The 26,397-nt window shown below is 48.5% G+C and overlaps 2 long non-coding RNA genes across 3 annotated transcripts in view; one reads left to right on the top strand and one right to left on the bottom strand.

Moving 5' to 3' along the window:
* The window catches only part of LOC107033649 (uncharacterized), a 44,536-nt gene extending 18,368 nt beyond the window's left edge, over positions 1 to 26,168 (bottom strand). The window contains exons 1-3 of one of the 2 annotated variants that reach the window (XR_012065695.1): positions 25,882 to 26,168; positions 12,279 to 12,399; positions 8,316 to 9,718 (exon numbers count right to left, since the gene is read on the bottom strand). This is a non-coding gene — a long non-coding RNA (uncharacterized lncRNA). Of the gene's footprint in view, positions 1 to 8,315; positions 9,719 to 12,278; positions 12,400 to 25,881 lie in introns of those variants that run through there. The other variant, XR_012065694.1, reaches the window with a different exon arrangement.
* On the top strand, positions 9,491 to 12,738 carry LOC116286077 (uncharacterized). Its single transcript, XR_012065693.1, has 4 exons — positions 9,491 to 9,628; positions 10,399 to 10,459; positions 10,903 to 11,011; positions 11,931 to 12,738. It is a non-coding gene; the product is annotated as an uncharacterized lncRNA (long non-coding RNA).
* Positions 26,169 to 26,397: the final 229 nt, after the last annotated feature.

The raw sequence follows: 26,397 nt of genomic DNA, 5'->3' as shown, positions 1-26,397 counted from the left end.
AAGCAGGGTGAGGCCCGCCCCCCGGGGAGGCTCAGAGCCACAGCCCGCTGAGGGGGGACAGCTGAGCTCATCTGGTCCCCAGGGGAGAGAGCCCCGTCCTGGTCACCTGGAGATGACTTGCTGGGGATGATGCCAGCTGCACCCTCACAGAGCCCCCACCAGGACCCCTGTGAGAAACTCCAGGCCCCGAGCAGGGGGGCCCACCTGGATGCGTGGCTCCGCTCAGACCTGCTGGGCCTGAGTTTTCTTCTTGAGTCCTGGCCGGCCATGAGCTGGGATGCCCAGCAGAGGGCAGCACAGGCTCAAGTTTGGCCTTGTCCCTGATCTGGGTGGTTTTTCCAGCCCCGGAGCTTCCACAGGCCCCAGGCCTCCTGCTCTGGCCCAGGGTACAGGGGAGGCTGGGAGCCTGGGGACAGGCCGCCCCAGCAGTGGTAGTTGGCGGCCAGGCCCAGGAGAGCCACCAACGAGCGCTTGCAAGTGGCCATTGTCCCCTCCTCTCCTGACCTCTCCCCCTCCGACCCCAGAGCCCAGAGGCCCAGAGAAATACCCCTCCTGTGCCAGGCTCCTGGCACTGGGCCTGCTCTCAGGGAGGCCTCAGCTTTGAGGAACAGCCAACAAGGACCACCCCCCATATGTCTTCTTCGGAGAAATGTCTGCTTAGGTCTTCTGCCCATTTTTCGATCGGGTTTTTGGGGGTTTTGATTATGGAGCTGTATGAGCTGTTTGTATATGTTGGAAATGAAGCCCCCATTGGTCGCATCGCTTGCAAATATTTTCTCCCAGTTTGTAGGTTCCTTTGCTGTGCAAAAGCTTATATACATCAGGAATTTGGGATTAGCAGATACAAACTGCTATATATAAAATATGATAAACAAGGTCCCACTGTATAGCACAGGGAACTATATTCAGTATCTTATAATAACCTATAATGAAAGGAATGTGAAAAAGGATATATATTTAACTGAATCACTTTGCTATACACCAAAACTAACACAACATTGTAAATCAACTATACTTCAATTAAAACACACACACACACAAGGACCCAGCTGGGGATGGGTCAGGGCACAGGAGCCAAAGGATTTACAGCCTCAGCTGACCTTTGAAACCTGCACGCACAGCAAGAGAAAATGGACAGGATTGCCGAAGGCTCCCCAGAAGCCGGGACCCTGCACTTGACCCTCTCAGAATCAGGTGTCACTCTAGTTTGTTCTTTTTTTTTTTTAAACAATTGTATTTGTTTTTAATTATTATTTGTAACTATGGTCATGATACCTAACAAAAAATGTACGATCTTAACCATTTTAAGTGTATAGCTCGGTACTGCTAAGTGCACACACATTGTTCCGCCTCTAGATTTTTATTGTGGTTTTTCAGCTACAGAACCAGAGGCACAGACACAGGGACCCTCAAAGAAAACGCAGGGATCTGGAGAATGATGCCGCTGAGAAACACACAGGAGCGATCCAAGGTGGCCGTGAGCGCTTTCTCAGGCTCCTGTGCGCTAACACACTTTCCAGCCACCTCTGCCCACAAGGGCTGGGTGGGGGTATCCCGTACAACCCCGTGACATCGGCCCCTACGCCTTCCCCAGACCTCGGCCAGACAGAACATGCAGCCCACCTGGAGGTGGTGGTGGGCACCCTAGAGAGATCCCTGCCCACATTCAGAAATGGGACCAAAGGTTATTCAACAACCTCTCAAATATCACTTTGCAAATAATCTGAAGCCTGTAAATGGAACGTAAATGGGAAGGGATGAGTAATGGGGACCCAAAGCATTGTAAGCACTAAAATGCCTTCAGATATTTGGCCCTGGATGAGCTACATAGCGCAGCAAGACAGAACTTGAACCCCTAATGACAGTAGCAGCTGCTATACAGACAGCTCCAACTGTCCATCTGGCACTGTGACAACTACTTTTCTCAGTCAGGTTTTTGCAGTGGAGGTGCTGTGGTTGTGCCCATTTCACAGATGAGGAAACCGAAGCTCCCAGGGCTGACCGACCTGCTCAGGGTCAGAGAGGAAGAAAATGGTGAAGCCTAGATTTGGACCCCGCAGACGAGCTCTGCAGACACGGTCTAATGACCATGCCGACCCTGTGCTGGTGCTGGGGTGCAGTGACCAGGGAGCCTGTGGGAGTTCCCAGCCCCGGGGAGCCCAGAAGCGGGAGAAAGGGTAAGCTCCCCCATCTTTGAACAGCGTCAGAGTCAGCAGTCCTGATCAGCGAGGACTGCCCTAAATCTATCCATTTGGATTGGTACGTCTTCACATAAAAACTTTGTAACAGGGACACTCACACACAGGCTTACCCACCACGCTACCTCTGTCCACCACATCCCTTCTTAGTGGAGAAAGGAAAGAAAAAAACAAAAGGTCGCCAAAGGACCTGAGAAACCCCAGAACGTTTTAACACTCCGACATGTGTTGGGATGTGCTGCCAGTGGGGAACCGTCCCCAGCCCAGCCCTTCTTCCCCCACACACGGGGCTTTGCTGCCCAGATCTTTAAGGGGCTTGAACCTGAGCGCACCGGGCCAGGAGGTGGTGTCATCCCTTGATCTGAAAGGACAGAAAGAAAAAGCAGAACAAGAAATACGGGGTGATTTTCTATTTGCCTGTACTTGGTGTTTTGTTTTTCTTCAAATGCATTTTGGCTCCTGACATTTCAAACTAGTGGTAGGTAGGGAAAAAAAGGTTTGAAAACAATACTCAAAGCACCAGGCAGCTGAGCACACCGTGATTTTAATTAACCTCTCCTTTCTTTGGCTCCGTATCTGACCTTCCCCCTCACTCTGCATGTAAGTCATTGTCACCAGGGAGGGGATGTGGGGAGGGACCCAACAGCTACTCCAATTGGTGACAACTCATGTCTGTTTATTTCTCATCACGCAGCTACACTACAGAGCAAAAAATGCAGGCTCCGGTGCCCAGGGGTTGACTGATTTGTAGCCAAGGCATGTGTGAACACACTCTTCCCATTTGCCCTTTGTTATCTGTTCATTATTTTTCGTAATCAAGACCTGCTTTATTTTCAGGTACAAGGAGGTGATACTTGAATGTACTCTGAGATATAAGTGTTTCAACCCATACTTTAGAACAAGAAAAAAAGCCCAAAACAATAAAAGCCCTGCCTGCTGTCTCCTATGGGCCGTGTCTGCATCGATAGTCCTTTTGACATTTGTCTCGTTCTGTTTTTCAGCATCAGTATCATCAGTGCTCACGCTGTCAAATGCAGCTGCGCTTGGTGGCCTTCAGCATTTTGGCAGGCCCTGCTCCCAGTTAGTGCTGCATGCATCTGTTAACTCTCTCCCGGTTTTCCTCAGCCATCCTTAAAATGAAGTGAGTGCCTTCCCTCCTGCACCAGCCCCCCCCCCCAATCTCTTCCCAGGAAGCGCCTCCACGGGGGGTTTCATCCCAGTAACTGCCAAGCTTTATCAGCGGGAGGAAGGATCTGAGAAGGAGACTCTGCGGAGAGACTAGGGTATGACTTCTATGGTGGGAGGAGTTCTTCGGAGATTTTCTCCTCCAGTCCTTTTGGACCAACTTACACGTCCATTTCTACTTCTTTAAACCAGGGTTTCTCAATCTTGGTACTATTGAAATTTGGGGCTAGATAATTCTTTGTTTGGAGGAGCTGTGAGTTGTGGTACCTTTAGCTGCATCCCTGACCTCAGCCCACCCTCCACTACCCCCACAGGTGTGACAATCAAACACATCTGCAGACACTGCCCTAGTCCTCTGGGGGCAAAACTAGCCCCCTGCACACTGAGAATCGCTAATCTAGAGGTTAGAAGCTGAGGATGCCACAAAGCCTCCTACACACACAAGGAATTATCTGGCTCCCAATGTCAATGATGCTGAGGTTGAAAAACCCTACCCTGATTATCTTACCCATTATCTTATCCAGCAATGGTCAAGTCTTCCGTGTTGTTGGGGTTTTTTTGTTTTGGTTTGGTTTTGGGTTTTTTTGGCAGGGGGCCAGTAATTAGGTTTACCTATTTAATTTTTAGAGGAGGTACTGAGGATTGAACCCAGGACCCTGCATATGCTAAGTATGTGCTCTGCCACTTGAGCTATACCCTCCCCTCCAAGTCTTCCATGTTTTGCAGCCTAACAAATTCCTATCCGGTACACCCCTCATTAAGATTTTTTTCCCTGATACAATCAAAGGATGGAAAGAGCTCTGTGAAACTTAAGAGATTTGAATAGGGAAAGGATGCTTGTCCTAAACTTGGGGCTTTCCAAAACCTTGGAGATGGCGCTAACCCCTTCGAAGGGAAAGGACAGCAGGAAATCGTGGCTGGGGGGTTGGCCAGCAGGGCTCGGGGAGTGATGGTCACTGTAACCTCAGTATGACCCAAGGGACCACGGTTCGTGGAGAGGCTTCCACTGGGGGCTCCAAACCCACATTACTGGAGAGGAGGGCAGCAGGAAGCCCACTGTGCTCAGGGCTGTGGGCTCACACTGGTGCAGGATCTGACCACAGGACAGTAGGTTTGTGCCCACCGTGGAGGCTCTGGGACACATGGCTGCCACCTCACTGTCTTACTCTCTGGGGGAGGTGAGGCTGCACCTTTTGAATGATGCTAATTGGAGGATTTCATCAACTTGAAGGCATTCTGAACCAGCTTTCTCCACTGACAGTTCCTACCTCGAACCTGTTCCCGTGCAAAGCAGGAGGAAACGCTGACATTCAATACATGGTCCCCATCAGGACTCCTCTCACCAACACAAAGCCAGAAACAGTCTCACCAGAGACAGTAAAAACTCAATGCGCTTTGGTCATAAAATCTATTTTCCATGCTCCGTGCCTGCTGTGACCAACGGCATCTGCCTGTCAACCGGTGGGGCCTGGCTCGTTGATGGCTGGACTTTGAAGGGCTTTCTCTGCTTTCTGGAGGAAGATACGTGTACAGCTCTAGGGCCTCGCCACCTCCAGCTCAGGAGAGTCCCAGGCACGACCTCCGCCGCCCCCAAGGTGGGGAATGAACACAGTTTGGAACTCCAATGGCAACTCGCGGGTGAAAGAACCCACAGTCCCTGGGTTTCGAGAAACTGACATTGTGGAAAGATCTGCATATCGCAGAAGCTCCTCTTCAACATTCAGTCTCTCCGCCCTGATTTCCCAGTGTGGGAGGCAGAATAATGGCCCCCAGAACCTGGGAGTGCCACCTCACGTGGCAGAAGGGACCTTGCATGTGTGACTAACAATCTCGAGACGGAGAGATTATCCCGCATTACCTGGGTGGGCCAACGTCATCGCAAGGATCTTTAACAGGAATGGAGGGAGAACTAGGGATGAAGGGCAAAGGCCATGTGAAGATGGAAGCAGAGACTGGAAGGATGCTCTTTGAAGATGGAGGAAGGGCAGACAAGCCAAGGAACACAGGCGACCAAGAGAAGCTGGAAAAGGCGAGAAAACGGTGTCTCCCCCAAAGCCTCCTGCGAGCCCATCTGACGCCCTTTCCAGCACGCCTATCTGTGGCGCCCCCACCCCGGCTCTCTCGACACTCATTCTCACTGATGCTCATGTTGGGGAGGAGGAAAAGGGACAACGTGAGCCCTCCACTCTCCTCCCTGTTCTCTTGCTCACGGGCTCGTCCAGAATTAGGTTTCAGAGCTTCATTCCTGCCCCACCTGGAGGCAAATAAGGAGTCTCCCTTACCTAGAACTTGCAGTGCAAAAGCAGGTTGTCTGCAGGGGACTTTCACTGCTCCAGACCAGGGAGGGCCGGGGTGGAGGTTGAAAAACTGCTTGTTCCCTGTCCTGACTCTATTGCCATATTACTCAGATTAAGGTTTGCCCTGTTCCCTTTTCTGGCCAGTCACTTCCAGGGGATTTTGCAAAGAGTCACAAGTTAGCATGTGGAAAGAACCCTCTGAACTCCCATATAAATAAAAAACCTTACAGCGGGAAAGCCTGATGCCTTGTAACGAGCCCTTACAAAATCCCAAAGCACTTAAAAATTCATGTTGCTCTTCAGGAGCAGCTATTAGCTCTACACACACGTGCAGTCCCATACGTGTAAGGCACGCACGTTCAGAGCCACTGTTACAGGACACTTAGGGGGTACCAAGCAGCGAGTTAAGCTCCCTGTATCCACCATCTCAGTGATTTAGGGAGAAGGTCACCTATGACCTGGTCTGAGTCCCTGGGAGGAAAACAAAGCCCCACGCCTCTGTCTGCATCCACCCTGACGTCACCAGCTCCCGTGCACAGGGCCCGACACAGGGTGGGAACTTGGGGAGGCAAGTGGATGGCATTTCTTTTAATTACAGCAAAGTGAGATGAGCCATTACCGGAGAGAACAAGTGTGGGTCGCAGAAGCAGAAATTGATGCTGTTGATAACACAGGGTTCTCTGCTCTTCTGGTAACTTACAGATACAAAAATACAGTGTCAGACAGTGGCTGGAATCAGTTCCTGAAACCATCTTTTCTTCACCCGTCTCTGCTCCCCAAGCCTGCCGCTTCTTTCCCAAATAAGCACAAGGCCAGGGCATTAAGACACTAAGGGACGTGGAGTTCTGTTTAGGAGCTGTTTTCTCAATATCGTCTCTCTGACCCAGACCACCGGGAATGCTGCAAAGCACGTCTCAGAAGTCCATTTATGGCTTGGCTCATTTTCTGAGAAAAGGACGGGAGGGACAAGGGAGAGCTTTCGACTGTGGGAAACCAACGTAAGTACAGAATAACACAACTCGTGTTACTCTTAGGGTTTAGAGGAGCATTGCATGTAAATGGCCACCAGGTGGCACTGCTATTCTCTAAAAATGCTGCAGGGGGTGCGGGAGGCTAGGAGTTGGGGGTGCTGGTGTGTGTGTGGCTAGTGGCATGTGTGCACACACGGACGCTGGGGTGAGAGACAACTTCCCTCCACCCACCTCCACTCAGCCAGCAGCCAACTCCTCCCTTCATCATCCACTCACCCGCTCCTTCCCCAGCATCCCTCTTTACCATTCTTGGCCAAAAAGGAGCTGAGAGAAGCAAGAAAACCCAGCGCGATCATGAAACCAACAGCAAATCAAAGATATTCCCGAAGATGGCACGGCAAGAACACTGAGGTACCACCAGGCCTCTCTCCTGTTACCCCACTCACTCCCCGCCGCCCCCCAGGCCTCCCCGGCTCCGATAGGCAGTGCTTTATTGCTGTGCAGGAAGATGGCCCCATCATTCTGGTGGCTTCCTTCTTTGTCAGCATATTCCTTGGAAAAAAGGACTCTAGATAGAGTAAGGACCTCAGAGGAATAATTCTTCAATGGTGGCTCTTGAGACACATTTCATATCAGACCCTCTGGATTGAGGGTCTGCCATTAGGGAACCTTCTTTCTCTAAAGTCACACCAGCAGGGTAACACTCATCTCCTCCGTCTTTGTTTAAAGTAGTTCTCCTCCGAGGCCTTCCAACTCCAGCCTTGCCAGAGAACCTGGGCCGTACAGTCAGGACTGCGAGCCCTACAGGAGCTGCAGAAACACCCCTGTTCGATGATCTTCTTTCTCCACCTGCCTAATAGGCATTAAAAGCCAGGCATTGAAGGGCGGCCTCCATCAGATTTCAAATGCACTGACATAATGGACTTGTCTCCACAGAACAAACCTCCAGGGACCCAGGCTAGGCAACCCATTTATAACACGGTCAGGATGCTCCCAAGAGAGCTTGTGTGTTGCTGAGCGCTTTGAGCTCCAAATCTAGATGCCCTGTCTCGTCTCATCTCATTGGCCGGGTGACCCTGGGCATGGAACCGAGCCTGCCTGAGCTGCCATCTCTGTGGCTGTGAACCCAGGTTTCTACTCCTCGTGCGCCAGCTTATAGTGAGCCGTGGAGCTAACAGAGGCACATTCCCAAGGCGGGAAGGTCAAAGACAGTATTACTATTGCTCCCTGTGCACCGGGCACCGGGCTACATGCTCAACACACACGAATCACCTTAATCCTCACAGCAACCCTGTCTGCAGAAGCTAGAAGTGAAGCCAAAGGAAGTTAAGTGCTTCATGGGCTACTGAACCATCTGGGGACAGCTGTACTGGCAGTTCCCAAAAAGATGCTGGTCTAGGGGTCCCATTGCTCCCCGTGAGAAATGAACCGGGGTCTTTTTATTTGGGGGGTAGGTCTCAGGAGGATTAGATGCGGGTTTACCTGCTCTGTGCTACTGCACCCTGGGTACTGTTCCTCTGTGCCAGTGATGTGTCAGCATTAAAAAGGCATCTCAAGAATGGGTGACTGAGTCTCCTCGACGTGACACTTAATATCACATCTTCCAGGTTGAAACAACAGCCCCTACGGAAACGGCATCGTGGGAACGACCAAAAACAGCAAGGTATGCCTCCAGAAGACATTTCTTTTATTTCTAAGGGACTTAAATTGCATTTGCAAAATACACTAGCATCTTACTCCTCGGGAGTGGTGAGGAAGAGCAGTCACTTTTACAGTGGCTATTTTTCTCCATCTGGAAGCTCACATCTTAAAGGACGAAGACATCTGAAAATGCCTAGTGACAGACCCTTTCTAAAGCATATGGCGTAGCTGGTTCACAAAGTTTGCTAATGTCTTCAGGCCTGGATGGGTCTATCGATCCACCTTCAAGGCCGTCAACTGTTATCATCCAGACAGAAAACTGAGACCAGAAAGAGGAGGGGAGGGTGGCCTTTGTTTTTGCAAAGGGGCTGTGTGTGTGGTTACGTATGTGTGCAAGTGAAGGAAATAAAGGACAAACACAGAGACAGCCTTGAAGTAGGAGAGATGGACGAGGCCCAGGGAGGGGGCGAGGACCACGGCACAAAGCGGTTAGAGGGACGGGGGTTACATCGCGGATCCCTGAGGCAGAGGAGGCTTGAGAGGGGAAAGCTGTTAAGGGGCTCCGAAAATAGAAATGCTGAGAAGCATACTTGGTCATGTGGACAGGCTGGTCAGAAAATGCCAAGCGTGCGTTCTCCAGGCCGAAGGCCAGGACCAGCCGCCAAGCAGGGCCGTCGGGGACTGGCCTCCTCCCCATCAAAGGGAAGGGTCGCCCTCCCTGGAGCCCCTTCCGACACCTCCCCGCCCTGCCCGCTGCCCAGTGTGGCTGCACCTTCTTTTTCAGCACGTGAGCAGTGACCCTGTTCTGCCCACAGGCCCCCTCGCGGGTCCGAGGACCCTAAAGACTCCCCCGCCTTCCGCAGCCGAGGGCCCCTGGGTGTCTCCGGCTCCCACCGCCCCCGAGGAGGGAAGGCCCTGGAAAGGCGGCTCCTCCCTTCCTTCCCCGCCGCTTTTCCCGCTGGGGCCTCCTCACAAAGGCGCCGGGCCAGGCCCCGTTGCTGAGGGAACCGGCAGCCCGCCCAGCCCCCTTCCCCGCAGAAGCAGCCGGAGGAGCGGAGCAGAGGGCTGCGCTGCCCTCCTCGCGGGCCGCGGCCAGGCCGGGAGCCGGGCCAGCGTGAGGTGGCCGCTCCCCATTGGCCCGGCGGCGGCAGGAGGCCACACGCGGCCCCTCCTGCGCCGCCGCCGCCGCCGCCGCCCTCTCCTCCACCGCAGCCCCGCGAAGGGCGGCCGCCGGCCCGCCTCCCCAGCCCGGGAGGAGCGGGCCGAAGGCTGCCGGGCCTTCCCGTTCTGATCTCTTGGATCAGAACTCGGAACGAAGGAGGAACTGCCTGCCCCGGTGAGAGACGCGGTTTTGTTTAGTTCTGACTCATCGTCTGTAAGCGTCGGTGGCTGGGAATCCGATCACCTTCCACCTGCGGCTGAGATGCTGCAAACACACAGAGAAAGCGCCTCCCTCAGGGCCCCGCCCCGTTGGTTCTCCGCCGGCTCCAGGGACGGACTGCAGCTCTGCCGGGAGGAAGGGCCGCCGTGGCCTGGGAGGCCTTCCCCGGGGCCTTGGCTTCCGGGGTGCTCGCCCCAAAACTGCTCATGAGGGGGCCTCAGTCACTTGTGTGAAATACCCAGGCCCGGGCCCCGCCGCACCCCACCTCACCCCACCAATTCAGGGGGAGCCTGGGGTGAGACTCCAGGGAAGGAATTTTTCAAGGGCTCCGGTGACTTCAATGCCTCCCCGAGCTGAGAACCACTGGCAACTGGGTCAGCCATGAAGCCGAAGACGCCCAGCCCGGCTGCATGGCTTGTCCCAGCCAACACTGCCATCAGGGGACCCGGGACAACAGTGTTCTTTCTGTCATATTCCTTTTGCTGCTTAAAAAAATTTTTTTACAAAGTAATGCATATACTATTTAGAAAACTTATAAACTATAGAAAGGGATAAAGAAGAAAATTAGGTCACCTGTAAACCCACATCACCCAGAGTTAAGCACTGTTAACATTCTGGCTTCCCTTTTCATCTATTTTTCACATATTTCATTTACAAAAATATCATGCAGACTATACAGCTTCTTGCCTTCTTTTCACTCCTTTGCCACCTGAATGGCGGCACAGGCTTCTGACACACGGCTGGACAAAGTGTGAGCTGGTGACATCTCGAGCAGGCCATCTGGCAGTGAGTATCAAGGGTTTTTTTAAATGACTGCCCTTCAGTTCACTACTGCCTTTTCAGGAATCTGTCTTCAAAGTATGATCAGATGCATGCAAAAATTTATTTACAGAGACTTTCCTTTTAGTGTTGCTTATAAGAGCCAAAATCATCAACCTCATAAATGTATACAAATTATAGGGATAGTTGAATAAATGGTGGTTATTCACAAACTAGCATACTCTGTTGTCATTAAAAATCATGTTTTCAGTGGAGAGGGTATAGCTCAAGTGGCAGAGCACATGCTTAGCATGCATCAGGTCCTGGGTTCAATTCCCAGTACCTTCTGTGGAAATAAATAAATCTAATTACCTACTCCCCCCCCCCCAAAAAAAAGCAAAAGAAAAAAAATCACATTTTCAAAGAACATGCACTGACTATGATAATCTGATCATCTTTCTTTCCCACAGTCCCCTCCACACCCTGGGACATTGGTTTTCAGCACATCTTACAAGATCCTGCCTCTGATTCTACTGTAAACCACTGGATGCTGCAGGGCCACTGATCACTCCCTTCCAGGTCACTTGGAGCATCATTTTCGGTCCCTGGCGTTCTGGCAGTTCACTCTTTTTATTGTTATTTATTATACACCACTTTTACTTGCCATCCGGTGTATGAGTGTGTATTACATCTGCTTGTGGGATTGTGTGTATATACGTGAGAAAGAGGCGACTCGAGATTATAAACTGCTTAAGGGCAGGGGCCACGATTTCCACATCTTCATTCTTTGCCAGCTTTTCAGTTTCAGCATATCGAAAACCTAATTCATCTTCCTCAAATCTGTTCTAGTTCTACTAGCAACTTTTTAAAACATTTTTTTACTTATTTTAATTTACTTATTATTGTGGGCTTTTTTTGTTTTTTGCAAGGGGAGGTAATTAGGTTTATTTATTTTTAATGGAGGTACTGGGGATTGAACCCAGGACCTCATGCATGCTAAGCATGTGCTCTACCACTTGAACTACACCCTTCCCCCTACAAGCAACTTTTTGAGTGCATAACTTCTACTTCTCCTTCCTGCATTACCAGTTCCCTTAGTGGCGTCACCTGAACAGATTCTCCTTTGGGACACTCAGATTCAAATTTTTGGAACCATTGGTCAGTCCCTAGATCTTAACATTGTTTTTTTTTTCCCCCAAGTCTTGGCCCGGGTCATTCCATCCCCAGTTCTGGCCCCCCAGGCAGCATCCCCATCACTTCCCTCCTGAACAACTCTAGCCCTCTGCTGGACCATCTGCTCACAGCCTCTGTTCCTTCAAACTAACCAATGTCAACCACTAATTTAAGTTTTTTTTATTCCATCACTTCTACTCAAAAGCCTTCAATGACCACTTTTTAATAGTCATTAGTAAATGAAGTGCTAACTTTTTATCTTGGCATGTGGGTCCCTCCTTAATTCAATCCCAATATATCCATCTCCCCGTTTTATATCACACAGCCCCCTGATTAATATCCCTGACTCCTACCAAACTGGTATGCGCACCAACCCCAGGGCACGTCCTGCAGTCTCATGACCTCTCTCCTTACTAGGTGCGTGATCTTGCATAATCTGCTCCACCTCTTTAATCTCTGCCCCTCATCAACAAAGTGGGATAAAACTAGTAATATCTGCTTCTAGGACTGTTGTGAGGACAAAACAGATGCACGAAGGCGACAACTGTCATTGATTTGCTCACCGTGTTGCACCTCGGTGGGGCCCAGAACAAGGGCATGTACCTGCCCCAGGTAGTGCCGGCTGAGGTGAATGAACGGGGCTGTGTGTTTCCAAGATGGCGCACTCACTTACCTGGCAGGTTGGTGCCATTGGCAGAAACGCAGCTGGAACGAGGGTCCTAGATCCTGAGTTGTCTTCCATTTGGACTTTCCATGTGGCTTCTTGGACTTCCTCACAGCATGCCTGCTGGGTTCTAAGAGAGAAGCAGCAGAAACTACCAGTCTTCTTAAAGGCCAGGCCCGGGACTCACTGGTACAACATAACTTCCACCATATTCAACTTGTCAAAGCAGTGACAGACCAGCCCAGACTCAAGGAGGTGAAGAAATAGACTTGGCCTCTCCAAGAGAATGGCCTGTGCACAGAAGGAAGGAAAGAATGAATGGGAACCGTCTTTTGAGACAAGTTACCACCAGACGGCCTTTGTGACCCCCATCTTGTCTACAGAGGAGATGCTCAACAGATATTTCACATCTCCTGAACTCTTAAGGCCTGTAACGTTCATGTGTCATACAACCGCTTGGATGGCTGTCCTCAGTTGTAAGCTGACTTTTCCCTTGCGCTGATTGGGTATTCCCACCAAACGGTAAGCTCTTTGAGGGCAAGGCTCCTAGCTGCAAGATGCATTTTTGTATTCCCCCCACAGAGATTTATACAGAGCAAGCCCCACAAATGTGCAGCGCTTGATTTATTTTCTTCTGACAGCCCCACCACTGGGAAGGGAACACAAGAGTTGCTTTCATTGAATTTCCGTACCACGCGAGGCTTGCTGGGCTCCTGGGAAAACTCAGAAACAGTCCCTTTGTTCTCCAGCTCTGCCCAGAGCGGGGCCCAGAGCCCTCCAGCGGGGGAAGGCAGTGGAGAGGCCGCAGACGGGAGGACGTGCGGAGGAAATTCCATTCTAGACCCTCATTTCCGAAACTGCTCTGTGATTAGCCCTGCTTTGCACTGGGCCCCAGTCCAGAGGCAGAGAGAAGCCAGGCCCCAGGTCATAAAAGCACAGGCAAAATATAAACGCAGGCCCCCGTGACACCCCTGAACAGGAGGGTAAAGATTTGCTGTGGTGTTTGTTTATCTCACCAACTGAAGCCAATTATCCCAATTTTTTTTTTCAAGTTTACTAGTGATTGTATTTTAAGTTCATTTCTTCTCAAAAATGGGCCTCTACAACACAGTTTTTTTCTTTGTTTCCAAGGACTCAAGCCCAGTCTCTGAGGCAGGGAGGGTGGCCCTGAGGTCACATGTCAGGGGTCAGGGGCCCCTGATTGTTCCCAAATGCTTCTATGTAGCCATAGATTTGAACTTTGCATTGTTGCTGGGGCCCTGGGTGGGGGGGCCTGCACAGGGACTGGAGAGCCCGGGGAAGGCCTTCTCTGCAGCTCAAAGGCAGCCGCTTGAGCAACCGTTTCACTTGGCTTACGGTTTCAGTCCTTGAGTCAGTCTTGAACCCTGTCCCCAGGGGCTTCCATGGGTGGGAGATGGGGGGGTGCGGCTAGGGACAGACATTCATTTCATCCAAAGCCACCAGCCTTGCGGACTGACAGTGGCTTCAAAGCCAGAAAACTCTCAGGATTAGCATCCAAGGCTGAAAATTCCCTGGATTGCTTCTGGAAGCCCCAAATTTGCCCAGAATGCTGGTAAAGGATGCTCCTTGCCCGGAACCAACCAAGAGTTCCCCACCACCCAACCCACTCAGAACTCTGTAAAGCACAGCTGAATGCAGGGCACTGGGGTACAGAGATGAACCCCAAGCTCTGGCCCCACCCAAGGGTACTGTTTGCCTGATAGTGAGGGCTGAAGGGGAGGCAAAAGGTCCCAGACCACCCCTCAAAGCAACCGACTCGACTGGTACCTGAAAATCTGCCGCAAATATGACCTGCATTTATATTTATTGACATCAGGGTATGTTAAAATATATTGTTAAATGCAAAAAGCAAGCTACAGAGTAACATATAGTGTACATCCCCATCTACACACACATGATGCACACACACACACACACACACACACACACACACGGAAAATATGGGAGAATATACATCAAAATGTTGAAAGTAATATCCCTGACTGGTAGGATTTCAAGTGATTTTTTTCCTTTGATTTGTCTGCATTTTAGAATTTACTTACGCTAGACATATTCCTTAGGTCATTTTTTTTCAAAGAGAAAAATCTACCATTGGTGAATCATTTCTATAGTTCGGTGTTTTTCAAAATGTAATTTAAAAACACCAACATCAGGCTGGGAAAGCTTGCTGAACAAGAGGATCCCTGAGGGTGACTCAGAACGATTAAGTCAGAATCTGGGGGTTGGGGAGTGGGGGGAGGGCAGCCTGAAAAAACTGCACTCTAAACACCCTCCCCAGGCAATTCCAAGGGAATGTCGGGCCCCTGTGTGATGTTTGCTCTCTTCAAAGGTCTGGCTCCGCTGTGAGACATCTCTGGCGGGACCACTCAGTCCCTCGGTGCTGGGCCTGCTATTCTTGAGGACCGTCTCCCCTCAGGACCTCCTTTCTCTAGGTCCCCAGGAGCCAGAAACCGCCTATCAACCCGGACAGCATAGCCCTGGCTCCACCCCTTCGCTCCACAAACAGCCCACAGGCATTGCTGCGCAGTGTTCCTTCCCTTCCCAGGGCCCTATTCTCTTCTGCTTCACCATACTTTTTTGGCTAGACGGACTGACTGCACAGGTTGATTTGCATAATTATATACGTCAAGTAAGACTAAAGCTGTAAACCAAATTAAGTCATGCCAGCGGGCAGCAGGCACAGTAGAAGAATCACAGGTTAAGTCCGACCCTGCTCCTTGCTAGACATGAGATCCCAGGTTCTTTAAGCTCTCAGAGCCTCAGTTTCCCCAACTGTACAATGGGGATAGTCATACCTACCTCTTAAGAGTTGTTGTTGCAAGACTTAAAACTAAGATCACGCATATAGGCAAAGCATGTAGCAGATGGTAGGTACCCGATAAAAGTCACTATTATCAATCTGAACCAAAGAACTCAAGAAGTCTGAGACAGCCGTTCTCAAACTCCCCAAGGAGTGCAGTAATAATGCACAGTATTAAGTCTTCCCCTCAGATACTCCAAATTAGTCCCTCCAAGATGAGGCCCCAGGAAACTGATACTTACAGGTACCCCAGGTGACTGATCACACATGGCAGGTGGTCCCTGATCACACTTCCAGGAACACTAGTCTAAGACTTTCATCAGCAAAACAGAAGCAACTGCAATTACTGAATTCCCCTACTTAGGCAGTTCACACTTAAGCAGTCAGTCATCCACCCTGCCCATCACAGGCTGGCTGAGGTCTGGCTAATCTAAGCTGCTCCTGGCTGGCATGGTTCCAAGCTGAGATCTGGGTCCCGGTCTGCTCCATATGTCTTTTATCTTTCTTGGACCAGCAGGTACCCAAATGTCAGGCCACATTTGCTAACATCCCATCGGCCAAACAAGCACGTGGCCACACCCAACATCAGTGTGGGAAGGGACAGATATAATATTCTGCCTCAGAGACACGAGTGAAAAATAAACACTTATTTCTCTAAACCTGATTGGTCTGCAGTCTCTTTCTCTACTGTCCATAAGCTAAGAATGGCTTTTACATTATTTAGGAGTTGTCAAGAAAAACAAAATAAATAGGAACAGAAACCCTTTGTGGTCCACGAAGCTTAAAATATTTACTACCTGGCGCTTTAAGGAAAAAGCTTGTTGATCTCGGCTGTAAGCCATCAAAATGTCAAGGGTTTTGTTGTTGTTACACAGCATAACTGCACAAACAGATGAGAGCAATTTCATATTTTTGTTTTGTGTTTGTTTTTAAGTTAAGAAGGATTTAAAGATGTTTCAAAGCCACAGAGCAGGAACCATGGAGAAGGAGAGGGGACACCACTGAAAACAAAACAAGAAAGGGAAGTTACTTAAAGGAGAGTGGCCTTGGAGGAGAAGGGACAGTTTTTCCTCTAAGGCTAGTGATCCTTTTCTCTAAGGATCGGGTCCAGTGGAGAAGAGGGTGGGGTGGGACGGCTGGGATCAGCTGTGATGCGCTTGTCAAGGAGAAAGAGAGGACAAGGCAGGATTGTCCGCGGGCAGGAATACGCAGCTATGGGGTATCAGGAAAAATCGTCAGGCTCAGAAATGCGCACAAAAGAATCCTGGTGTCCTGGTGGTAGAGTGCTGGGGGTTTCTAGCAGACCTTCCAGGAATTCTCTGACTCCACTGAGTGCGCACCTTGGATTGTTTTTGATCAACTAAGCAATTTAACAACTCTGTAGCGATAGAAGTTAGGTTGCAGGAAACTGACAACACAGTTTTTTTTCTGTCCATAAAAACACACAGATTCCTGTTAATGCAAATTCAAAGGAATTGTGCCCCGAGGAGAATAAAAATCTCTGTTAAGTCAAACTCTCATTTGAGGCAACTGAATATCTTACTGGTTTGTACGTTAACCAATGAGTTAAAACAAAGAAATCTTTGACTCTTATCTATTTCATGGTTATATGAAAGTCATAATTTTGCCATTTAAAAAAAAAGATCTTGTCTACTCTAAATAGAAAAGAAGCAGGATGCTACAAAAATGAGAAACTCATAACTGGAAAGGTGATAACTACCATGAATTGTAAATAGAATAAACACAAAACTGTAAAAGAAGACATCTAAATCATTAAGAGTGGGAGAGGGAAGCAAAGAAAGCCACTGTGGAAAACAGTATGGAGATTCCTCAAAAGACTAGAAATAGACTTACCATATGACCCAGGAATCCCGCTCCTGGGCATATATCCAGAAGGAACCCTACTTCAAAATGACACCTGCACCCCAATGTTCATAGCAGCACTATTTACATTAGCCAAGACATGGAAACAGCCTCAATGTCCATCAACAGATTGGATAAAGAAGATGTGGTATATTTGTACAATGGAATACTACTCAGCCACAAAAACTGACAACATAATGCCATTTGCAGCAACATGGATGCTCCTGGAGAATGTCATTCCAAGTGAAGTAAGCCAGAAAGAGAAAGAAAAATACCATATGAGATCGCTCATATGTGGAATCTAAAAAAAACCAAAAAACATAAATACAAAACAGAAACAGACTCATAGACATAGAATACAAACTTGTGGATGCCAAGGGGGCGGGAGGTAGGAAGGGACAGACTGGGATTTTAAAATGTAGAATAGATAAACAAGATTATACTGTATAGCACAGGGAAATACATACAACATCTTGTGGTAGCTCACAGTGAAAAAAAAAATGTGACAATGAATATATGTATGTTCATGTATAACTGAAAAATTGTGCTCTACACTGGAATTTGACACATTATAAAATGACTATTAATAAAAAATGTTAAAAATAAATAAAAATTTAAAAAATGATCTTTGGGAGTGGTGGGGTATGGCTCAGTGGTAGAGAGCATGCTTGGTGTACAAAAGGTCCTGGGTTCACTGCCCAGTGGCTCCGTGAAGGGGGTTAAAAAAAAGGGGGGGTCTTTTAGCAATATCTAAAGCATCTCATTTGATAGTCACTATAGCCCTGCGGGGCCATTACTGCTGTCACCGCTGTACCCCATTTTGAGGATTATATCATTTAGGAGCTAAAGCTGAAAAATCACAGTAGCAGAGTGACAGAATCAAGGCTGGGACTTTGGGAGTCTCTTGACTCCAAATTTCTTATTCTTTCCACTGTTAGGTTAAAAAAAATGACACTCGATCACATTATTTATCTGCTCGCCACTGACGAGTGCAGAACCATGATTTAGTAAGCAAACAGACCTAATGTGCCTGGGCACATGGTGGCTCATGTGCAGATGCTGGGCAACGAGTTACTGGGTGGAAGACTGCTTGCCCTGCCAAACGCAGACAGCATTTGAAATCAATACGACTGCAGATGAGGACCAGCACCAACAGGAAACACCTAATTTTTTTCTTCCCTAATGGATCATCAACCTCAAATTCTCCAAAGCTAAATGTCTCACAAGTCCTCGCCAAAGTCTTATGGTTTCGCTTCCACCGTAAGTGAACCCTCCCCCCAGGTATGTTAATGCTTCAAATGGTTTCACTCTAAAGGGTTCTGCATTTTTCTCAGTATGATCACTCCTTTTCCACAAGAAGCCCAGCATTTAATGAACACTCTGGTGGACGAGCTCCCTGTTCTGCAGGGCACTTTACAAGCGTCACTTGCACAACAGTCCACACTCTCTGGAGTCATTCAGTCAGCAAATATTTATTATGGAAGTCTAAGAATGTGAAAAATATGAATACAAAAATAAGCAAAACAAAACAGAATCTCTGCCTCAAGCAGTCGAGTCCAGAGGAGAGCCTTTCAAGCAAACAATTACAATACAACTTGCCGATCAAGGGGGATACCAGCTCCTGTGTGTTGGGGAGTATCATGGAACACATACTAGAAGTAGAGTTTGCACTGAGACTTGAAGAATAAGGAGTTTGCCTAGAAGAGAGAGGAGGCAGCGTCCAGAAGCTTCGAGGTGGAGAGAATGCTGTAACAAAGGGGAAGAGCGAGCACAGGGAGCATCTGGGAAGCAGAAAACAGCCCCGAGTGGCTGCAGAGATCAGGATGGAGGAAAGAATTCCAAATGTGAAATCGGACAGGTGGCCAGGAACAAGTCCACAATGTGGACACTTCCCTGCAGGCAACAAATGAGTGAGGCGTTGCAGCAAGGTGAGCACACACCCTGCACAAAAGAACCCACAGGATACCTTCAAGGGAAGGCAAGGGCGCCTTCAAGGAGATAATCATACCCCAAGGACTGAATCAGCACCAGGTCCATTCTCAATTTCTCACCTGTGTCCAAGCCCCAGAGTAGGTTTCATGATACTTGTCTTAAAGTGTCCAGGCTGCTATAGCGAAACACACAGACTGAGTGGCTTATAAACGCCTCATAGTTCTGAGGCCAGGAAGTCCAGGATCAAGGCCCCGGGAGACTCAGTGTCTAGTGAGGGCCCACTTCCGCATAGACAGTCATCTTTTCACTGTGTCCTCACATGACAGATGGGACAAGGTAGCTACTTCCTCCAGAAGGGCACCAGTCCCACTTGTGAGGGCTCCACCCTCATGATCTAATCACACCCCAAAGTCCCACCTCCTCATACCATCACCTTGAGGGTTAGGATTGCAACATATGAATTGGAGGGGGGGGCCCACAAACATTCAGCCTGGAGCAATAATCAAGATAGATACTGCAGTAAGTGAAAGCTAAGAAGTGGATGTGTGCAGTTGTAAATATTTTCTGTCACTGGATTACTTCTTCATGGTCTGAGTCTCCAACGCTTTACCTTTCAGGTTGGGAAGGAAGAGGACAAACATCCAATGAATCTGAAGGAGACAGAGAGTCACGGCAAAGCAAGCTCTTAATATGGCAACACTACACAGCAAAGCCGATGAATGTTCTTCTATTCATTTATCAAGGTCTCTGGAGATGCTAATTGGCAGGATGCAAATGACCCCCTCGAAGAGTGTTGTTCTGGGGACCTCTCTGCCAGACATTAATAAGCATTGCTTCCCTGCCTCCCCTCCATCTGCCACTGCTCAACCAACCCTTCCCACCCGCCACCTCTCACCCTTCAGAGAAGGGAAGAGTCTGCAAGAGGTACATTTTCCCCACTGGCATCCTCCTCCAATGGGGCCCTGGGGAAGAGTCTGCAGAGATTAAAAAAAGAGAAGGGATTAATCTGTTCCCAAGAGAGGGCCTGCCTCAGCTGGCTGACAGCTTAATCTCCCCTGGGTTCCTGAACATTCCTTTTATTTGAACGTGCTGCCTTTTTATAAGGCACTGTTGAAAAGAAACAGAATTTTGGATAATTGGGCAGTAGCAGAGTCTTTTACAGCAAAACAGAGACAGTCTATTAATAGTATCTGTGATAAACACCATAGGGGACAGCCCATTAATTCTCAGCAACAGGCAGCATTTTGCCCTGTATCCTTTCCTTAATCCTCACTTCTTGATTCTTTTCCCACTGATTTTGATGGTAAAAAGAGAGGGGGAAATTGCCCCCATATGCATACCCATCCCGCCACAGAGCATTTTTGGGGTTCCAGAACCACCTAAATGTTGGGGTTTATATTAGAATTGGAGCCACCCACCTCATCCCTGACCCCGGGCCTCATCACCACAGCCCCCTCTCTTCTCAGAGCATCTCAGCAGTGATTTTTCCACGATTTTCCATGTCCCCCCTGAATCCTGTATTTCTCTCACCAGCCTGCATTTGTTGTCCCCACAAGGTGATTCCGAAGGCGGCAACTATGTCTCTATGCCATCCAGCCCAATGTCTGACACTCACAAGGTTGTAGCAGTTTCCATTGCTGCAGAACAAATGCCACACACTTAGCCACTAAGAACAGCATCTATCTGTTAACTCACATGTCTATAGGTTAGGCTCAGCTGGGTTCCCTGCTCTGGGTATCGCAAGGCTGAACACAAGGTGTCAGCTGGGCTGGGCTCTGGGGAAGAAGTCACTTCCAAGTTCATTGAGGTTGTTGGCAAAATTCAGTTTCTTACAGCTGTAAGATTAAAGTGCCTGTTTCCTTGCTGGCTGTCACCTAGGAGTCACTACTTGCTCCCAGACGCTGCTCTTTGGTCCTTGCACGTGACACCCTCCATCTTCAAGCTAGCAAAGGTGCATCAAGTCCTTCTTACGTTTTCAGTCTCTCTGATTCCCCCTCTTGCTCTCAGCCAGATAAAACTCTGATTTTAATGTGCTCATGTGATTCAACTAGGCTCACTCAGATGACTCCTTGTTAACTCTAAGTCACTGGCTAGTCACCTTAATGACACCTGCAAAATCCCTTTTGCCATGTAATGTAACACAGTTAGGGCATGGTATTGCATCGTATTCCCAGACCCTGGGACTAGGACAGGAAATGTTAGGGGATTTCTCCTACCGCAAGGAGCTCAGAATATACCCACGACCAAGGACTGTTGGAGGTAGTGGGATCGCCACCCGTACAGTTTCTGTCCCCCATCCTAAGCATGACAAATGCTGACCTGACCTCCCCACCTGCTGACAACTATGTCGACCTAACTAAGAGCCACAACCCCAATCTGGGCACCTCGCGTACATGGCAGAGGGAGCGGGATGTCCCCAACGCCCACAGCTGGTCACGTCTAGCAAGCCCGGGGCTTAGGTAACCAACAAGCTCATCAGTCACACTCAGGGACTTCGCTCTCCTAAATTGGGACCAAGATGGCTCGTGGTCTCTCACCCTTAAAAGACGCCCATTTCTCCTCCCCAACCTCACCCCCTAGAGCTTAGACCTGGGCTGGATTGGGGTCCTTGCTTGACAGCTAAACGTTTCCACTCACTTTTCAAAATTCAGTTTCTTAGTCTTTTCTTTTGTTTTCTTTCTATGACCAGAGATGTCTCTGCTCCCTGACCTGATACCCTGTTACCCATTGCTGTGTCCTTTACCCTATGCCCATGGTCCCATCCTTCCCTTCTCCTCTCTTCTGCAGCTCCCGAAAGTCTTTTTTCTCCTCCTCCACCTACAGATATGAGAGTTGCCACTCTCCACCCCCTAAAGATGCCACTATTTCCCTTCCTGTTAACTATTCCTTCACTATTAACCACAAGACTAATTATGTCTCAGGTGCCTGGCACAGGGTAGCGATCGGTCTTTATCTTTTAGCTGAATGCATGAGTGAGTGAAAGAATGAACTGGTGAATTTGAGTCACCTAAGCTCTTCTAATCTATTATTCTTTAGGTCAGTCCCACAAAGCTGCCTTCTGGTTAGAGGATCATTCCTTCATTTACATATCCTCAGGAACACAAAGATAAATATGAATCGATATTTTCTTCTAGGCAGTTGAAGGTGCTCAGCAGAGGATCTGGGGCATTGCCCCTTGAGCAAGCTTTGCCAGCCCAAAGGTGGCTTTAAAATTCAGTATACAATTCAAGCCTACCGTCAGTGAGGGCTCCAGGTCTGCCAATCTAAGAGTGGTAAGATTCCTTTCTTTTGTGAAATACAGCATTCTCTTTGTTTTTTACTAAAATTGACACTTAGATTTGCTTCCCACCAGGTTTGAAGCTGGTGCCTGATGTGCTGGAAAATGCTTTGGAGCCCAGGGAGGGAATCCAATGCCCGGGGGCTGCCGGCCTGAATGGCGGCCTTGTTTCCAGGCCGTTCTCCTTTGTCTGCTGGGCTCTCAAATGACATGTTTGGACACAAAGCCTCTTAGGTAGAAATTACTACATTTGCAGGCGTTCCTAATTTGGAGCAAGGTTTATTATTTCAAAGTCTTTTTTCAAGATTAGACTTCAGTGAAGTCTTACAGCTGAGCTGTAACCCTCATTTGAAAATAGGATGATGTTTTTGAGTATTCTTGTCAATTTTCTCTTTTCCTCTCTGGAAGGGAGCCATCCTGCCTTGAAGCCAGGGTTTCACTTTCTCCCCATCGAGGTCATTTTCTTAACCTCTCAGGGAAATTTATCTTTAGGACTTTAAAAACCTTTCTGTGTAAAGGGAGCTCAGAAAACACAGGGCCCAGGAAAGTCAGAATCCTTGGGGAACTTGGGGAAAGAAAGGTTATTTTCCTAATGACTATTATTCTCCGGCTGGTAGATTAAGTGGTTCCTTAGCATCGGGGCAGGTGTGGGCCGAGAGCCCTGGGAGAATGGGAACCATGACCTTTATATTTGACAGCCAGTCTGCATTCCTCACACACCAACTGCATTACACTGTATTTTCTAATCTTCTGTATTCTTCATGCTCTAGCACCTGAGGCTTTGCGGGCTGGGGAGAGACCGCCCCTCCCAGGGCAGCCACTTCTTAGAGACTGCAAACTACTCACCCGGGAGGGCTCCTTTCATACGCAAACTAACCCAAAGCCTATATCAAAGCACCTCCCCCCAGTGGCTCTCACACACAGGAGGCAATATTTCTCTGCCCTAATCATTCCTAGGCCAGGTACCAAATGACTAGAGACAGCCCCCAGGGTAGGTTACAGAGCCCATGGAAATTGTCCAGACTAGCTAGTCCTAAACCTGTCTGCCCTGCCTACCCTGCAGCCACCATCCCTCCCCGGGAAAACCACAGCATAGGCTCTCATCCACACTCCCCCCTCACCCTTTCTGCTTCCTGCCCAACCCTGGCGCTTCCCCTGTGGCCCTGCAAGGAGTCATGTGCCTCCTGTTTCGAGGGAATCTGAGTAACAAACTCTCTCCTCAATGGCAGTCATCTCCCCCACCTTTTGGCCTCATCATCCCTGAATCAAAACAATACCGACATTTTTGTAAAACACCAACACTGCCAAGAGAGGGAGAGAGAGACAGAGACAGAGCGCTTGTAAAGTGATATCACGGCAGCCTCATTTTGCTGATGGACAACTAAGACTCAGAGAAGTTAATCACTCGTGCAAGGCCACAAAGCCACGTGAGCAGGCAATAAGGCCAAGATTAAAATTCAGTTTTGTGTCATTTACTACTCAATGCCAGTGTCAACCCCACCCCAATCTTTTTGTCCCAGCCCCTGCCATTTCCACCTCCCACTTTGTGTAGGAGCTTGTCTTGGGTTCTCTTGCAAAATAACTTGGCTGTTCAGCCAAGCCCCTAAAATATGAGATGAGGACTTAAGGCTTCCTTCTAGAGGTATTTCAGAGACTCAGTGTTTTTTCCTGAGTATCTGCCATATCCTTGTCTCTGCGCTACACACAGTGGGGAAGGAGGACACTCCTGAACTTGACCTGATTGTAAACTGGGGGCTAAACTGGGATCTACAACTAACCCACTGGGGAGCAAGATCAGATACCACAGGGGAGTATTCAGTCAGATGCCAAATTGTGTGCACAAAGTATACAAGTACAAAGAGTGGCGGGGGGCAGGGTACAGCTCAGTGGTAGAGAGTGCTTAGCATGCAGGAGGTCCTGGGTTCCATCCCCAGGACCTCCATCAAAGTAAATAAATAAATAAATCTAATTACTGCCCCCCCACCAAAAAACCCACAAAAAAACAAGTAGAAAGAGTGGAGACCACTGAAGACCTCCTGGAATAGACAGAACTCAATGAGGACCTTGAAGGACAGGGAGCAGTTCAGCAAAGAAGAAGATTAAAAGATTTATTTTAGACAGTATGACAATTCCACAAAAAATTAAAAACAGAATTAAAAATCCAGCAACCCCACTTCTGGTTATACATCCAAAAGAACTGAAAGCAGAGACTCAAAAGAGGTATTTGCACACCCATGTTCATAGCAGCATTATTCACCACAGTCAAAAGGTGGAAGGAACCCAGGCATCCATCAATGGATGAATGATACCTATAGAATTATTATACACATTATATATCCTATAATAGAGAATTATTATTCAGGTAGGAAATTCTGACACATTTTACAACATGGATGAAGCCTGAAGACATTATGCTAAGTGAATAAGCCAGTCCCCAAAAGACCAATATTGTATGATTCCATTTATACGAGCTATCTAGAGTAGTTGAATTGAAGAGACAGAAACTGGAAACGGGGACAGGGAGAGAGGAAATGGAAAGTTATTGTTTAATAGGTACAAAGCTTTGGATTGGGATGATGAAAAAGTTCTGGAAATAGTGGTGATGGTTATTCAACACTGTGAATGTACTTAATGCTGTGAAGGAAAAGCCGGGCTGATCTAACAAGATAACTCACAAGTCTAGGAATGTGAAGGAGAGGCTGGGCTGGGCTAACAAGATAACTCACAAAACTAAGTATCGGAATACTGATCTGAGTTCTGCTGGACTAACTTGTAAATCTAAGTTAATTAGTATTGGTTTGCTGTTCATGTTTTTTTGCTGGCCACCTGGATTTTCAAAGATATATATCTGGCTTTGGAATGTTGGTTTGCTGCCTCCCTGCCTCCACTTTTGTGATAATGATGCTGCTAAAGCTGTTCCATGCCTATTGGCCGAATACCCCAAGCTTGTACTTGACCCTGTAAAACCTCATGCGCACGTCTTGGAGGTGCTCTTAGCTTCAGAGCAGAAGCCCCTCTGAGACCGCTGGCATGATACATCTGAGTACTCCAACCCTCTGAGTGGTGCTTGTTTCTTGGCTGGCCTGGCGTTTCCGTAACAATGCCAATGAACTACATACACTTAAAGTGGTAAAAATGGTAAATTTTAGATTGTTTACCACAATAATTAGCTTAAAAAAAAAACTTTTTGCCCCATTCCTTTAAATGCCAAACCTTGAACATAGCTGTTTTGAACGAAAAAGGTCTCCAACATATGACACCTGCTGCCCCAGTTTTCTTAAACAGAGCATGCCAGTCATAACCTGAACGTCTCCTGAGAGTCAGCGTCATCAGCTAGAATGAAATGCAGCCAGACCTCGAAGGTCATCAGCCCAAAATTGGTTCAATAAGTTACCAAACCTAGTCACGCTGCTTGGCTGTCTACGGCTTTTGTCTGTTTTCCACGGTTTCCTTCCTAGTTTCCTGCATCCGTCAAGTCAGCATTTCCTTTCAAATTTGTTGTTTTATTTTTGAAACCTACTTACTGTCAGCAGACAGAGCAGAGAAGCAACTGTGTTCAAATGAGGTGCAAGGTGGGAATGCGCAGCTCCTCAGAAAGAAGGGGTCTTCCCCGCCGCTCCGTACCTACCGATGCCACTTCTGACTACCCTCGCCTTCTAGGGGTTTCACAAACATTTCAGACTCGAAACCAGAAGAATGCCCTTCCCCCTCAAGCTTACTCCTTCTCCAGTGCTCCCCAGCTCGGTCGTCTCTGTGGTCATCACAGCTCCACACTCGAGAAGTGAACACTGATCACCGCGCACAGTTCTGCCACGTCCAATTGATTCTCTTGATCGCGTCCCACTTCTGAACCTCCGAGTCAGGACCTCAAAACTATTGCAATAGCTCAACTGGTCGTCCAGCCTTTAACCTTGCCTCCTTGTACCTCATAGCTACAAACTACACTCCTTCCTTGTTATTGAGACTGGACTTTTCTTTCAAAAGCATACAGTCTTGGGATCGGCATCCGCAGATTCAACCAACCCGGGACGGTAAGTAACCGATCCGCGGCTGGTTGAATCTGCAGACTGGAACCGCGAATAGCAAGCCGCGGATATGGGGAGGCCAACTACAGAACTTGAGCATGCGCGGATTTGGGTATCCGCCGCCCACCGCCCACCACCCAGACTGAACGAGGACTTTATCTCTCAGGTTGTCCCATGCCTACAAAGCATTGATGATCCTCATTGCAATAG

Source organism: Vicugna pacos, chromosome 30 (assembly GCF_048564905.1).
Source record: "Vicugna pacos chromosome 30, VicPac4, whole genome shotgun sequence".
NCBI classification, from domain to species: Eukaryota; Metazoa; Chordata; class Mammalia; order Artiodactyla; family Camelidae; genus Vicugna; species Vicugna pacos.
Note: the sequence above shows the minus strand (reverse complement) of the source record. Positions and strands in the feature narration are given on the sequence as shown.